We start from the raw sequence: 17852 nt of genomic DNA on the forward strand, positions 1-17852 counted from the left end.
GCTTGTCGACGGCGTTTCGACCCCTCTGTCAATGTGGGGTCTCCTCAGGACTATCGGTGTAGGGACATCTGGAATTTAATAGGGATAAGCATTAGGCCCAAGTACTGGCACAAATGCGAGAAACTAGATTGAAGGACTACATTAAAAGGTGGTTACCTGGATAGGTTCAGGCGCAGCATAAGTGAGTGTGAAGTGCCTTGGTGGGGAGTGAAATAAAATAACTCATGTGAGGTCCCGGCTGGGTACTATATTATGGGGTAAAAAAAACAAAAGGCAAGGGTTAAGCTTAGTTTCTGCCAGTGCCGATTCCTTGTTGATATGCATAGCAACAGATATAGTGAAAGTTAACCTTACCTCACGGTGAGGGAGGCTGGCTTGCAAGATTGATATTGTATCCTGGTTTTGATGCTACAGCCGTAGCAATCTCTTGCTCTAAGTAGAGCCTTGAGGGAGGCCGGCGGGGGGCTCCTGAAAGTGCTGTGTATGAACAGAGCGACTGGGTTTCTGTACATTTTAAAATTGCCATAATTTAGACCAGGTGGTTGGAGGGGGGACGCGGGGTGAAGTGAGCAATCGGTGTGCTGTAATTTTGCCATAAAATAGACCAGGTGGTGGGAAGGGGGCGCGGGGTGAACAGAGCGATCAGGTTTCTATAAATAAAAAATGCCATAAAGTAGACCAGGTGGTATGAGGGGGGTTCGGGGTGAACCGAGCGTTCGGTGTACTGTGTTAAAAATGCGCTGCTGCCCTGCCGTATGATTTAGCTTCTGGTGCAATGACACCGGGTGCTGGAAGCAGGGTCGGATTGGGATCACAATTCGGCCCGGGCACTGACGAAAAAAGTGGCCCACATTCAAGAGGCGTTGGCCATATTTAAGGGGCGTGGCCCACATTCAAGGGGCGTGCCCTTTCATGAAACACCATTTGCACAGACAAGGAATGAAAGTGGGAGGATACTGTTCTTGCACAGGACACAGGGCCAAGGTGACAATGGCCTACATGCTGAGCAACTAAAAAAAATAGCAAGGCCCCTTTCTGTAACAAAATTATTCCAGCCCTCCAGCACAGGAGCACCTGAAAAGCAGCAAAGCCCCTGCTATTACTAACCTACTTAGCCCTCCCCAGAACATCAGCTCAGGAGCACATGAACAGAAGTAAGGCCCCTGCAATTAGTAAATTAATCAGCCCTCCAGGCCTCGGGAAAATGTCCTGGCAGGGGAGCACAAAACACAGCTTTCTGGGTCATCCAAGGTAGCCAGGGGGAAGGCTGAGGTGAAGCGGGTGCATGGGAAGTGCCTTCTCAGTGTGTTCTGGCAGTTTGAGTGTTTCCCATTTACTGTAGTATTACACTTGTACCTGTGTATGGTACCCTTTTGTAACTTGCACACGTCACTTTTCTCTGGTATCACACTGAATGCTACCTCTCACTTTTGTTTGCTTTAGATACTTGCACAAGTGCCACCATTGCCTACGTAACGTTTGTTCTTGTGCTGGAGTGTCTGCCATTTATTGCAGTATTATACCTCTACTTGTACTTTGTACGCTTTTGTAACCTACACACATATCACTTTTTCCTCCTGTAATGTACCGATTGTTAGTCTCCCTCTTCCTATCCGCTCCATTCCTACTTACTCTTCTTTTCGTAAAGCCCTGAAAACCTTCCTTTTTGCTCAGGCCTTCCCTTGTTAGCCCCGTTGGATCCCCTGCAGAGATAGGCACCAGATTTCAGCGCCAGGAAGCCGCTTGGCCACAGTGCGCTTTAGCAAGTCCCTTTTACATTACATTACATTACATTACATTACCTCATGTATTTTGGTTGCTCACTATTGTCACTTTTGATTCATGTAACTTAATGTTTGCTTTTGTAATTTGTCCACTTGTAATTTTTCTCCTCGTGTATTATTGCTGTTCCTAGTGTGAAGCGCTCTGACACCTTCTGGTAAAGTCCGCGCTATATAAAATCGCATAAATAAATAAATAAAATTAAAAAAATCCAAACATCACCTGGCCCCCACAGCAAGACCCATTCTTCCTCGCCCACTATGCCCTGAATGTGAAGGGCTGTGGGCGAGGTGTTAAGACTAACACAGTTTCTGGGCTGCATGGGCCCCAGGGGGGCCGAGGTGAAAATGGCTCAAAGGCCTGAGAAACACCTGGCCCCCAGGGAGGCTGATTCTCGCAAACAATCACCCCTCCCCAGCCCAGCCTCAGCTTGATTGCTTGGCAGGGCAGGGGTGAAGGAGAGGCCACAGCTGACAATCGCTGTCCGGCCGCACAGCGAGGCTGCTTTCATTTTCTCTGTCTGTCTCCGTGCACTCTGTGGGCCGTTTTTTTTTCTCCCTTTTCCTAGTCCACTCTCTGTGGATTGGGACAGGAGAGAAAGAAACGGCCCACAGAGGGCACTGAGGCACCGCCCCTTCGGCCCATGCCCGAATGCCCGCCTTGCCAATCCGCCCCTGGCTGGAAGCCAAGTGAGTTAAATACTGTGACTCCCACCATGTGAGGAAGCCAAGCGGCAGGGAGTCTGGATGATCCCCGTTCAGCGGAGCTATCCGGTGAACGGCAGATCGTTGTCAGAGCAACCTGACGACCTGCCTGTGTGACGTAGGCGGTCGGGGTTGACTGGAATGGGTTTTGTCCGAATAGGTGATTTACAGTTAGTACGGCTACTGTACCTACTGTGTTTAAGGGAATTTAAGGGAATTAGTGTGCATTTAGTGAATAATAACCGTTGAACGGCAATAATGGATTGACGACTTGACAAGAGCCGTATTGGGAATTCTAGCTCTGACGTAGTATGATAGGGCGTGTATCATATCTATGCGACAATGGTTGTAACCAAGTTAGTTTGCAAGCAAGGATCAGTGCCTACGCTGGACGTGGAGTGCCAATTGTGTTTTCTGCAGAGTTGGCGCCACGGTGACCTATTGTACATTTCTACATGTATTAAAATATCGGTATACAGCACTGTGACAGTCAATTGAAAGGATACATGTTACACACAGTATATAGGAATATGTATCTTGCTGGCGCCATGGTGAACTATTGCACATTTCCACACGTATTGAATTATCAGTACATAGCACTATAATAGTCAAATTTAAAAGGATACATGTTAAGCGTAGTGTATAGAAATATGTATCGTACTGGTAAAACTAATCAGTGCTTATTTTACATTTAATTGTAGTACATTCAGACTGTTGCGAGCCCCCATTTGTAGGGTTCACGCTCACATTCTTTTTCAGGCCGGGGGTGGCAGTCCTTCCGCCATCACATAGCGATTTACCCACTGCAAAATTAGGATGGCGGTGGGTACCGCGGTGCACGTAAAAGCTGTCTGCCGCGTCACCACCAAAGGCAATCACACCGATTGCTTGGTGGACAGATCGTGGCCACTAATATGGTGGCGCTGACTAGCAGGCAATGGCCACCACATTAGGATATGAGTCCAAAAAGGCCTTTCCATGGCAGTGAAGCCGCTGTGGAAAAGCTTTTTTTTTTTTGACAGCGATTGGGGGCCCTCTCCGGGCCCCTCCCTTGTGGTGGGGGTGTCGCTGCACCGGGAGGTACCCATGGTACCCCCTCATTTCCATGCACCAAGTGTGCCATGTAGTGCAGGGAAATGTTGTGCGCGCACTTTTGACATTGGGTGCGGTGCTGCCGCCCGCAATGTCAAAATCCCAGGATGCGCCCGCCAGTATGGCGAGCGCATCCTTAATTGCAGTGGTGGGACTGCGGCATGTCTGGCTGGCGGTTCCAAACACCGCTACGATGGCGAGCGGACCAAGTTCACCCGCCATCATAATCACCCCCTATGTTTTTTGTTGCTTTTTGTGACTTGTAGTTCTAGTTAACACATTATATTGACTATAATAACCAGAATGCAAAGAAAGAACTGGCACTGGTTGAGCTTCTCACACATGGAAAATAGAAACCCGAGAAGGCTATTAGGTTCCCGTTGATAGAAGTTCTTCAGGGCCTATGAGGTGAAAATTGCAGGTTTGATGATTAAAGAGAGACTTCAGAATATATGAGGCTAATTGTGGTCAGTATTTTTCAGAGAGAGAGACTGTAGTGTTATGAAGGGTTGAAGCAGCTTCAGTGGAGGTGGGGGTGTTCTTGATGCGCCTCTTCTGTCTGCAGCTCAGCATACAAAGGCTCATAATTAATGTAAAGGGTGGGAGGGTGAGTGAAATTATAGATATATGCATGGATGAATGAGTGAAAGGAAGGATGTAAGTATGGATAAGATAAATGCAGGGAGAGTTGATAGATTGATACATGGATGAGTAAGTGAAAGAGTTAATGGATGGATGAATCAGTGGATGAATGGATGGTTGAATGGCTGGACTAAAAGGCTGGATGTATGGACAAAGTGAAAGTGTGGATGAATGGATGAGTGAAAGGATCAATGGATGTAAGAATGAACTAGTGAAAAAAATGATGAATAAATGGAAGCTGGTGTAGGTGTATAGCTGGATGAAAGGGTGGATGAATGAATGAGTGAAAGGGTGAATGGATGGACGGATAATTGGGATGGATGGTTGGATGGGTCAAAATGTGGGGATCACTGACATTTTAAATTATAATATAAATTATAAATTAAATATTAAAATATGTTATATTTTTCAAACCTGCATTTTACACTACATTTAGTGCAACAGTAGGGTAAGTGTTGGATAGAGGCGGGTAAAAAATTGCTATTCCAACTCCAGCTATTGCAACAGTAGGGAACGTGTTAGTCAGCAGAGGGGAATAATTTACTATTCCTACTTCCCCCAGTGAAACAGTAGAGAAAGTGTTGGTTAGCGGAGGAGAATAATTTACTATTCCCACTCCAGCAAGTGCAACAGTAGGGAAAGTGTTGGGTAGTAGAGGGGAATAGTTTACTATTCCCACTCCAATCAGTGCAACAATAAGGAAAGTGTTGGATAGCGGAGGGGTAAAAATGACTATTCCCACTCCAGCAAGTGCAACAGTAGGGAAAGTGTTGGATAGCGGAGGGATAAAAATTACTATTCCCACTCCAGCGAGTGCAACTGTAGGGAAAGTGTTGGATAACGGAGGGGTAAAAATTACTATTCCACTGCAGTGAGTGCAACAGTAGGGAAAGTGTTGGATAGTGGAGGGGTATAATTTGCTATTCCCACTCCAATAAGTGCAACAGTAGGGAAAGTGTTGGTTGGCAGAGGGGTAAAAATAACTATTGAACAAAATTCAAATTTAAAAACAAACAAAATATCAACTACAATACAAAAATATAAATAAAAAAACAGAAACAAAAAGAATATAAAAATTAACAAAACATATAAAAATATTCTAATGTAGCAAAAATCTAAAATTGACATAAAAATATTTTTTTTAATTTAATGTAAATGTAAATGTAGTTGAGCTTATATAGCGCACAGCTACCCGCAGTGGGTTTCCCGGCGCTTGCTTAGGGAACCCTTCCTGGTATTCCTCTGTGAGATAGCAGGGTATCCACAAGGTGAAAGTCAGGCATCCCGCCGCGAGGGGCCGTTGTGGAGATTAAGCAAGCTATTGCCCAGAGTCGCAGAGTGTGAACCCGTGAGTCGAGGAGGCACTGGGGCGAGAATTATCGAGTCCGTGGAAGTTTTAGCCCCGAGGCGGGGAATTGAACCCTGGTCCAGGACCGATCTCAGCTTCTGGGTCTGCTGCCTCTAAACCCTGAGCCACACTTCTCCAATTTAACAAACCATTTCATTTCTAAGCTTTACTTCGATCATAAAAGACGATAAAAGCAGACGTAAAATACAAACATCACAACATTTTAGACATTACAAAATATTACCATTAATAATGGGTAATAGAAGTTCATAACTAGTTTGTTTTTTTAAATGATAAAGTTTAAAAACATTTAAAACAAGAAATTCGTTGTTAAAAAGAACAAAGCAATGGAAGACGGACTGAACATTTAACATGTTCTTGGCGGATTTAAAAACTTGTGACACCTAAGCCACATGGAGTTTAGGAAGCGGGACACAGCGAAAACAATCGGGGGTGCGTTACAGTTGGCATAACTCTAAAGGCCACCTATAGCTCTCTGAAACCCATGTTCCTGCATAGTGGTAAGAGCCAGTACCTCCTGGGTGCGTTGTAGCCTGGGCAGTAAAAAAAAAATGCATAAGTGTTTCTTCCTGACTCTTGCAAACGGGACAGCCCATTGGGGGGCTTTAGTCCATTTATTAGTAAATGAATGTACTGGCAAACAGCCCCACCTGAACTGGGCATAAAGTTTCCTTGCCATGTGCGGGGAGACCTCATCAAGAAAAACCTCAAATAGAAACTGGTCTTTGAGATTAAAAAAGTCAGATATTAGACTGCCACATTTTGTGCCCACTTGGAGTTCAGCCAATCTGAAAGATCTATAGGAATTAACTAGGTCAAGGCGTGAGATTGTCAGGGATGCTTCCTCGGTATGGGTCCATAAATTTGTCCATCCTAGTCTAAAGCACAGGTCTTTTATATGTGCAAACCAGGGTAGTTTTCCCACCCCAGGGAGCCAAAGAATCGCCTTTAGTTCCAACTGATAAGCTGCTAATTCTGGGGTCGCCCATGATCTGCGCCAAAAGGTCAAGGGTCGAAGATCAATCTCCTCATTTATAGGTCTAAGGCCAAGATCCGTTCGTAGGGGGATGAGAGGGGTACTTGGTGGTAGACCCAAGAGCTGTCTCGTAAAGTTGTTCTCAGAGTTTACCAGTGCACCTACAGGGCGGTGTCCCCAAAATTCCACCCCATACATTACGGTGCTCCTGATTTGAACTTTATAGATCTCTATCAATGAGCCTGGTTGTCTAGAGGTTAAGCTTCTATACAATTTTGCTAGGTCCCCAGTCGTCTATGCTAACCTCAAGCCTGCCTTTTCTTGCTGCGGACCCCAACCAAAGGTTTCTGTCAGGGTAACACCCAAATAGATAGATTGCCACCCTCTCCAACTTGACGCCATTTAGAGTAGGATTAAGGCAAGAAGTTTTACTAGGATTAAATACCATATACTTGGTTTTTGATATATTAATCTCTAGCCCCCTGTTTTTACAGAATAGAGAGGAGTCAAGAGAACTTTGGATGCCCATCGGCGATTTAGAAAGTAACAAGGTGTTGTCCGCAAACATCATTGGTGGCACCTTGTTACAGGCAAGCTTTGGGGCATCAATATTGGCAACTTATGTAGTTGTTCCACCAGAGCGTTGATGTGAAGACAGAACAGTGTGGGGGCCAGAACACACCCCTGGCATACACCACTGTCCACTGGGAAGCGAGAAGTCAGTTCCCCGTGTTTCCCATACCTAACCTGTGCAAAATTACCAGTATGCAGTCGCTTAATCAGGGAGAGCAAGTAAGATGGAATGCCCAGTTCCTCCAGGACTACCCACAGTTTAGGACGGGGGACCAAGTCGAAGGCTGATTTAAGATCAACAAAGATGAAATAGAGGCTCCCACCCTCTATTGTCACCGTCTTCCAATATAACAATTGGAGCCTGAAGATTTGGTCAATAGTAGAGACGTTTTTACGGAAGCCTGCCTGATAAACACTCAAAATCTCGCGCTCGTCCATCCAGGACTGGAGGCGCTATAAAATAATCCTGGCGAACAGCTTCTGTGTTACGTCAATCAGGCTGATTGGCCTATAGTTCGTGGGCAGGAGGGGGGATCCCTTTTGGTATATTGGAAAGATTTCGGCCCCTAGCCAGGCATTCAGGATTTTCATGCCGCTTAAGACAGCATTAAATATTACGCATGGGAATGGGACCCAAATATTGGCCTCTTCCCGACATAGATCCCCGGGGATTTTATTGAGTACAGGGGCCTTATCAAAGGGAAGCTTCTCAATGGCACTCAGCACCTCAGTCAAGGTGAACCAGTCAGAAACTTCTATAGGATTCTCCATGGGAGTTGGCGGGGTGTCATCTATGGGCTCCATGGAATCCTGGGTGGAGTACAGTGATTGAAAATGGAGTCTCCAAGCTTCTGCAGTTATATTTGTCTCAATAGGTGAGCTCCCTTTGGAACTAGCTGTTCTGACCAGGGACCAAAACTCCCTCATGTCTCTGTTAGTGAGGGCCTGTTTAATCGCATCCCATCTTTCGGACTTCCACTCTTCTTTGGCAGACTTTAGACTGTTTCTATCGAGAACTCTCCTGGTTTTTATCAATGGTCTGTCCTTGATTTTTATGGCATCAATAAGGGCACAAACAATTTAACAAACAATTTACAAACAAATATTTTGTAATAGAAATTAATTTTAATCAAAATGTTTTAAATTAAATACGTTATATTTCTTTTCCTACCCTATAACACCACACAGTTTACAACACATATCTAAATTAAACCAAAAAGTGTACCTCCATAATTAACAGTTAAATATCAATTAAACAAATATTAATAATTGTAAAACACATTTAAAAATGTAAAAAAAGTATGTATAATCCAAAGGTTACAGCTATTAAACCTAAATCCCCCAAAAAATAAAACTAAACAATTACCAAAAATATTTATCAATTAATAAGTGATTAATGATCAAGTAATGATTAATTTAATCAAAATTACTTTTCACCCTCTACCCCAATAAACGGCAAAACACACACCTAAAAATATTTACACGATTTCCATAATTAATTTTACATTAATAACTTAATATCAATTAACAACAAATAATTATTTAATTGTTTTTAAATTACATCCCACAATTTACCACTATAAACCCCACAACTCACACATCAGAATTATTACACAATTGGCATATTTACATTTTAATTAATTAATTAGCATTAATTAGCTAATAATTAATCATACTTAACCAATTAATAAATAATTAATAATGAATTAATTCCAATAATTAACACTATACAATATAAATATGAATTAATAAAAAAATGTATACATTAATTATAATTAAATGACTTCCCACCCTATTCCCCTATAAACCCACAACCTGCCATGGAACTAAAACGCAAAATTGAATTCAAATCAAATTAATAACTTCTAAAAATGTAACACATATATTAAAAAACAAATGCAAGACTTAAACAAAAAAATAGAGCACATAAATAAAAAATACATACTAGAATACATAACACTAACTAAAAAAACTAGGGGGTCCATTAGGATGTCGGGCGGATTTCCTCCGCCAGCCTGGCGGAGGAAATCCGCCCGACATCCACAGACCAAATCCCCCCCGCCATATTAGTATGGCGGGGTGGACCGCGGCGGTGAGAAACACCGCCCGCATGTTTACCGCCCCGGTCGCCTGGCGGCCGGGGTGGAAAACGAGTAACATGGTGGCGGTGTCTGTTAGACACCGCCCGCCATATTACAATGGGCTTACACCAATGCATTTCCGTGGCATGCGGAGACTCCCTGCGGGGGCCCGTTGCGGGCCCCCTGGGAGTCCCTGGCTTGGGGGGTTGCACATGGGGGGTACCTATGGTACCCCCCCGCATTTCAAAGTGCATCATGGCAGGCACCGCGCGGTGCCTGTCATGTTGCACTTAGAAATGCACAACGTGCACGTTTAACAAGGCGGCGGGCGGAGATTACTGCTCCGGCCGCCGCAATGGCAACAATACAGGATGCGCCCGTCTGTGTGGCGGGCGCATCCTAATGCACATTTCGGGACCCCCGCCCTCGAGGCGGGTGGTCCCGTTTCCCGATAGGGTGGCGGGCGGGCAAAGCCCGCCCGCCATCCTAATGGCCCCCTATATTTTTTTAAACTATATTTTTTGCAAACGATATTAATGACTTCAATATTTTAGAAAACGACATTTCTTACTTTACACTCGATATTCTTGACCACAGTATTTTTGCAGTCGATATTTATGTATCTCTGTATTTTGCACTCGATAATAGTGCAAGTCGTCATTTCCTCCTAGATATTCTGACTCTTTATCAAAATTTGGATCAATGAGTAAAAGGGTGGATGGATAGCTGAATGAGTGAAACATAGGATGGATGAATGGATAGATGGATGGATGTGAAATGGTGGATGATGGAATGAATGGGAGGATGGATGAGTGAAACGATGGATGGATGACTGAAAGGATGGATCAATGGACGGATGGAAGATGGTGGATAATGAAAGGATGGATGACCGAGTAAAATGGTGGATAGATAGATAGATGTATAGGTTTGATGGATAGGTTTGAAGATGGACAGATAGGTTTGGATATGGATGGGCAGACGGATGGACGGAAGGACAGACAGAATGGGTACAGCCTAAATGATGAATGAAAGATTGAATGGATTACAGAATGTGAAGTTGAAATAGTGGATATCAGTGGGTAGATAGAAATATTAAAGGTTGAATGGATAAATGCGTGAATGGAAGAGACAAGCAAATCTGCCAGGAGAGGAAGTCATGATTGATGTTTATTACTGGGTCTTGACCTTCGAGACAGGGAGTAAACTTCTGTGAGTGAGAAGGTGTCAGGATCTGTGAGTGTGGGTGCACAGTCAAAATATCGATTCCTAATTATCGAATTACATTAATATCGAGTTTTAAATATCGAAGGTGAAGAAAATCGAGGTCAAGAATATCGTTGGACAGAATATTGACCCTAAGGTAAGTAATATCGATTTTTTTTATATCGATGTAAGTAATATCGAAGTTACTAATATCGATATCAATTATATCGATGTTACTAATTTGGATGTTACTAATATCGATATTTGTTTGTTGTTATGTATTTTATTATGTATTTTATATGTATGTGTTATGTGTTTTTTAAAGTATTTTATTTGTTTTAAATTATATGTGTACTATTTTTGTCTATTAAAAATATTATTTTGAATTTAATTTTAGGTTTTAGTACTGGAGTGGGTTGTGGGTTTATAGGGGAATAGGGTGGGAAGTAATTTAATTATAGTAAATTAATTATTAATTTTTAGTAATTGTAATTTAATTTTAATTAATGTTTGTGTTTAAGTTCTGTCGCGGGTTGTGGGTTTATGGGGGAATTGGGTGGGAAGTAATTTAATTGTAATTAAGTAATTATTTATTTTTTATTGGTATTGATAATTTTTTTATTTCTAATTAATTATTAATTGCTAAATAATTATTTTAATTGCTAATTATTTTTTTATTGGTAATTAAGGTGTGTAATTGGTAATTAATTGGTACATTTTGTAATTGGCAATTAATTTTTTTAATTGGTAATTAAGGTTTTTAATTGGAAATTACATTTTTTAATTGGCAATTCATTTTTTTTATTTGGTAATTAATTTTTTATAATTGGTAATTGATATTTTTAATTGTTAATTACTTTTATTAATTCGAAATTTATTTTATTAATTGGTAATTAATTTTTCATAAAACATGTTTTTTATTGAAAAATAAATGTATTGTTTACCATTTTTTAATTGTTAATCAATATTAAATTATCAATATGTTTTTTGTTTTGAAAAATATTTTAGTGTTCAATATTTATTATTTGGTAATTTATATTTATTAATTCATATTTATTAGTATTTTTTGTTAATTTAGTATTAATTAATTATTCAATTTTAAATATGTTTTTAGTAATTTATAATGGGTATTTGCAAGTGATGTAGAGTTATTTAAAAATTAAATTTTTTAATATTTTATTTACAACAATTATTTATAAGTATGTTATATTTATCTTCTACGCTATCCAATGCTTTCCCTACTGTTGCACTCTCAGGAATTGGAAAGTAAATTTTACCCCTACGCTATCCAACGCTTTCCCTATTGTTGCACTCTCTGGAGTGGGAATAGTAATTTTTACCCCTACGCTATCCAACGCTTTCTCTACTGTTTCACTCTCTGGAGTTGGAATAGTAATTTTTGCCCCTACGCTATCCAATGTTTTCCCTACTGTTGCAGTCTCTGGAGTTTGAATAGTAATTTTTACCCCTACGCTATCCAACGCTTTCCCTACTGTTGCACTCTCTGGAGTTGGAATAGTAAATTTTACCCCTACGCTATCCAACACTTTCCCTACTATTGCACTCTCTGGAGTGGGAATAGTAATTTTTACCCCTACGCTATCCAACGCTTTCCCTACTGTTGCACTCTCTGGAGTTGGAATAGTAAATTTTACCTCTACGCTATCCAACGCTTTCCTTACTGTTGCACTCTCTGGAGTGGGAATAGTAATTTTTACCCCTACGCTATCCAACGCTTTCCCTACTGTTGCACTCTCTGGAGTGGGAATAGTAATTTTTACCCTTACCCTATCCAATGCTTTCCCTACTGTTGCACTCTCTGGAGTGGGAATAGTAATTTTTACCCCTACGCTATCCAACGCTTTCCCTACTGTTGCACTCTCTAGAGTTGGAATAGTAAATGTTACCTCTACGCTATCCAACGCTTTCCCTACTGTTGCACTCTCTGGAATGGGAATAGTAAATTTTACCCCTAGGCTATCCAACGCTTTCCCTACTGTTGCACTCTCTGGAGTTGGAATAGTAAATTTTACCTCTACGCTATCCAACGCTTTCCCTACTGTTGCACTCTCTGGAGTGGGAATAGTAATTTTTACCCCTATGCTATCCAACGCTTTACCTACTGTTGCACTCCCTGGAGTTGGAATAGTAATTTTTACCCCTATGCTATCCAATGTTTTCCCTACTGTTGCACTCTCTGGAGTGGGAATAGTAATTTTTACCCCTACGCTATCCAACGTTTCCCTACTGTTGCACTCTCTGGAGTTGGAATAGTAATTTTTACCCCTACGCTATCCAACGCTTTCGCTTCTGTAGCACTCTCTGGAGTTGGAATAGTAATTTTTTCCCTATGCTATCCAATGTTTTCCCTACTGTTGCACTCTCTGGAATTGTAATAGTAATTTTTACCCCTATGCTATCCAACGCTTTGCCTACTGTTGCACTCTCTGGAGTTAGAATAGTAAATTTTACCTCTACGCTATCCAACGCTTTCCCTACTGTTGCACTCTCTGGAGTGGGAATAGTAATTTTTACTATTGTTTAAATGGGAGGAGGGGCACACCTAAATCTATAAACGTTTATCAATACTAAACATATGTTATCAAAGCGTGCTGCCTAGGCATACACAATGTCCCTATTGTGTCGGAACAAATTCTAGACAAAATCAAGTGAAACCACTTGGCCTAAGCGCACTGTTGCTAACCACCTTGTGGTGACAAAATGTATCAAATGTTACATCTACATAGTCAAATAATTCACATTGTCTTTAAACAACAACACTAACTCAAATTCAACGTGATAAACCAACATCTGATTGTTTTTACTCATTTCATATTATGCACAAAACATAATTCATCTGTGACATTTAAATTCCATATGGTGTTTGAAGGACTGTCCTATGCATTTCGGGCCGTGAGGCCCTTCGTCCGGGGCTCAATCTGTAAAATGAAAAATAAATCAAATGTAACTGCAGAGTTACATAAACCTTTCAATATCCAAGAAGCAGGTAAATGCCTGTACCAATGCGTTAACGTATGCTGCATTATGACACAAATCTTATATTATAGCACTTTGCATGTAATCATAAAACATGAACATGGCCATCGCGAACAGTATTGACAGGTTTCACACAAGAACAAAAGGTAGAAAAGATTAATTGCACATTTAAAATAAAAATAGAAAAACGGTGCGTCTGTGATTTGCTCCATATAAATTACCTCATACCTCTAAATAAATGACCGTGGAAAATATCATAAAAAGTGAACTCACTATGTAGCACTCCGTTGTCTGATACTCCACAAAACGCTATCCAATGTTTTCCCTACTGTTGCACTCTCTGGAGTGGGAATAGTAATTTTTACCCCTACGCTATCCAACGCTTTCCCTGCTGTTGCACTTTTTGGAGTTGGAATATTAATTTTTACCCCTACGCTATCCAATGTTTTCCCTATTGTTGCACTCTCTGGAGTTGGAATAGAAATTTTTACCTCCACGCTATACAACGGTTTCTCTACTGTTGCGCTCTCTGGAGTGGGAATGGTAATTTTAAGTTCTATGCTATCCAACATTTTTATTACTGTATTTTTTTACTTATGGATTTTGAATAGTATTTTTATTTATTTAGTTATTTAATTTTATTGTATACATTTAGATAATGTAGTATATCATTAATTTTCAAAATATTAAAGGTATCTTAATTTTTTTTATTTATTTAAGCTAATTCTTTACTTTTTATTTATGTTTTTGTTTTATGTTTGTAAATGTATTTGTAATTAATAATATTTTTTATTAATTTATAAATTATTAAAATAATTATTACAACTTATTAAGTATGTATATATTATATTTTTATGTATATGTTTAATTAATGTATTATTATTATATATGTATTATTTATTAATTTTAAACATTATTAGATATTTTTAATTATGTTTATTTTATTTATTAGTGTTATTTACTTTATTTTACATTTATATTTTTACAGAAAAAAACGATATTTTTAACATCGATATGTTTAACATCTACATATTTTTTTCGATATTTTTGTACTTACCAAGTTGTGTTGTTGTAATACTTTATTCGACAAATATTCATCATAAAAGTACAGACATACATACAAAAATACATAAAAAGCAGTCCGTCCTAAAGTACTACATCCCAAACAAAATAATACTGAAAGTTAAAAAGGTAAAATGGTATAATTAAATAATCAATTCAGATGGGATTACTGCATTTCCTAGCAATCTAGATCGAATTATCCAGGCACCCGCAAGAAATTTTGACACCCCACAAACAATATACAGTGGGGCAGTATTAGTTAACATAATGCGCAAGGCTGATCTGTGGTCTTTCACCCCCAAGGACTTACACACTGGTTTCAGCCATTTGTTCCTAACATGTTTGTAGGCTGAACAAACAAATATGAAATGGCCCAAAGATTCCTTCGGGCAACTGCAACCTGGACAATTTAGGTCTTTTCCCTTCACAAGTGGGACACCCGGGGGTGTCCCACTTGTGGGACACCCCCGCGCCGCACGGCCACCAGCTGCTGCGTGTGCCCCCAGTGCCTGCCTCTGCCTCAGCGCCGGCCTCGCTGCCGCCCTGAGCGCTCTCCTTGGTTTTTTTCCTAGTTTTGCCTGAAATTGTGCTTGTAATTTTTTTTCTTCCCCAGAGCGTGTCACTGTCTTTTTTCCCCGTGTTTTTGCCTGTAATTGTGCTTGTTTTTTCCTCCCCAGAGCGTGTCACTGTCTTTTTCCCCGTGTTTTTGCCTGTAATTGTGCTTGTTTTTTCCTCCCCAGAGCGTTTCACTGTCTTTTTTCCCCCGTGTCTCTGACTGTAATTGTGCTTGCTTTTTGCCGCTTCTCGTCGTGCTTGGCCCCCTCGCCGCCCCCCGCTCCCGCTTCCCGCCACCGCCTTCAGCCCCGCCCCTTTTCTCTTCTGTTTCCCTCCCCGCTCCCGCCTCCCAGCTGCTCCGCCCACCCGCGCACTTGGCCTTAAATGGCGACCGTGCGACGCAGGTGAGTGTGACCCACTTGTGGGACACCCCCGCGCCGCACGGCCACCAGCTGCTGCGTGTGCCCCCAGTGCCTGCCTCTGCCTCAGCGCCGGCCTCGCTGCCGCCCTGAGCGCTCTCCTTGGTTTTTTTCCTAGTTTTGCCTGAAATTGTGCTTGTAATTTTTTTTCTTCCCCAGAGCGTGTCACTGTCTTTTTTCCCCGTGTTTTTGCCTGTAATTGTGCTTGTTTTTTCCTCCCCAGAGCGTGTCACTGTCTTTTTCCCCGTGTTTTTGCCTGTAATTGTGCTTGTTTTTTCCTCCCCAGAGCGTTTCACTGTCTTTTTTCCCCCGTGTCTCTGACTGTAATTGTGCTTGCTTTTTGCCGCTTCTCGTCGTGCTTGGCCCCCTCGCCGCCCCCCGCTCCCGCTTCCCGCCACCGCCTTCAGCCCCGCCCCTTTTCTCTTCTGTTTCCCTCCCCGCTCCCGCCTCCCAGCTGCTCCGCCCACCCGCGCACTTCGCCTTAAATGGCGACCGTGCGAACGCGCAGCGGTCACGCGCAGCGGGCGCGCCGATTGTGCGCCGAAGGCGCGCCAAAGGTAAGCCCGTCTGCGCCCGTCCGCGACCGGATCGCGCCCAGCGCCAGGACCCCTGGCCCCCACCGACGGAAGCCGACCCGACGAACCTACAGCGCCGCCGACCTCACCGCACTCAACACCGGCCACATCCCAGGATGTCACCGAGCCGCCCCGAAGCACACCCACGGACCCTTCAGCTGCCACGCCTGCAAGTTCACCTGCATCCGGACCTTCCCTGCACCCGCCAAGCCGAACTCCAGCAGCACCCACCTCAAGTGTATCCTGCTCAACACCCGCTCCGTCCACAGACACGCCGTAGAACTCTGGAACCTGCTCGACACCACCGCCCCCGACGTTGCCTTCATCACCGAGACCTGGATGAACGCCTCCTCAGCCCCAGACATCGCCATCGCCATCCCAGAGGGCTACAAGATCACCCGGAGGGACCGCGACAACCAGACCGGAGGAGGCATCGCCATCATCCACAGAGACACCATCCGCATCACTACCAACACCGATGACACCCTCACCACCGCTGAACACCTGCACTTCCAGATCCACACCAACCCAAAGACCACCCTCAGAGGCACCCTGATCTACCGACCCCCGGGACCACGCACACGATTCAGCGAGGACATCGCCGACTTCGTCAGCCCGCACGCTCTCCCCTCCGCTGACTACATCCTCCTGGGGGACCTCAACTTCCACCTGGAGAACAACAACGACCGCAACACCATCAGCCTGCTCGACAACCTCGACAACCTAGGACTCAAGCAACTGGTGACCACCCCCACCCACTACGCCGGACACACACTCGACGCCGTCTTCTCATCCAGCAAAGACGTCACCTTCAGCCACGCAACAGAACTCCACTGGACGGACCACAGCTGCGTCCACTTCACCTTCAGAAGAACGACGATCCACCACCACCAGCAACAGGTTGCTCGAAGAAGCTGGAACAAGATCACAGCCGACCAGCTCACCGCTTCCCTGAGCCAGCACCCTCCCGCCAACTCAGCGAACCCCAGCCAGGCCGCCGACAACCTCACGAAATGGATCAACGACTGCGCGGACGAACTCGCCCCTCTGAGAACCCCACCCAGCAGACCCTGCAGCAGAAAAACACCATGGTTCACCGACGAACTCAAGAGCTCCAAGAAGAACTGTCGAGCCCTCGAGAAAGCATGGAGAAGGGAACCAACGACGGACAACATGACCACCCTCAAGCTCGCCACCCGGAAGCACCACCAACTGATCCGCGCCACCAAGAAAAATGCATACAAGGACCGGCTGGACAACAACGCACACAACTGCAAGGAGCTCTTCAACATCGTGAAAGAGCTATCTAACCCCAACGCCGGAAACAATGACATCACCCCGTCGCAAGAACTCTGCAACTCCCTCGCGTCCTACTTCCACAACAAGATCACGGACATACACAACAGCTTCAACAACCAACCAACGCCAGCCACAACCGCAACGACGCCACCCACCACCACCCTCCGCACCTGGACCCCGATCAGCACCGAAGACACCATCCGCACCATGAACTCCATCCATTCCGGATCTCCGACTGACCCCTGCCCTCACCACATCTTCAACGAAGCCGACACTGTCCTCGCACCCCACCTGCGGGACATCATCAACACCTCCTTCGACTCCGCCACCTTCCCTGAGAGCTGGAAGCACGCCGAACTCAGCGCTCTCCTCAAGAAACCCACAGCAGACCCCACCGACCTCAAGAACTACCGTCCCATCTCGCTCCTCCCGTTCCCGGCCAAAGTCATCGAGAAGACCGTCAACAAACAGCTGGCCGCCTTCCTCGAGACGAATGGATCCCTCGACCCCTCACAGTCTGGCT

Source organism: Lissotriton helveticus, chromosome 3_1 (genome assembly GCF_964261635.1).
Source record: "Lissotriton helveticus chromosome 3_1, aLisHel1.1, whole genome shotgun sequence".
Classification (NCBI taxonomy): Eukaryota; Metazoa; Chordata; class Amphibia; order Caudata; family Salamandridae; genus Lissotriton; species Lissotriton helveticus.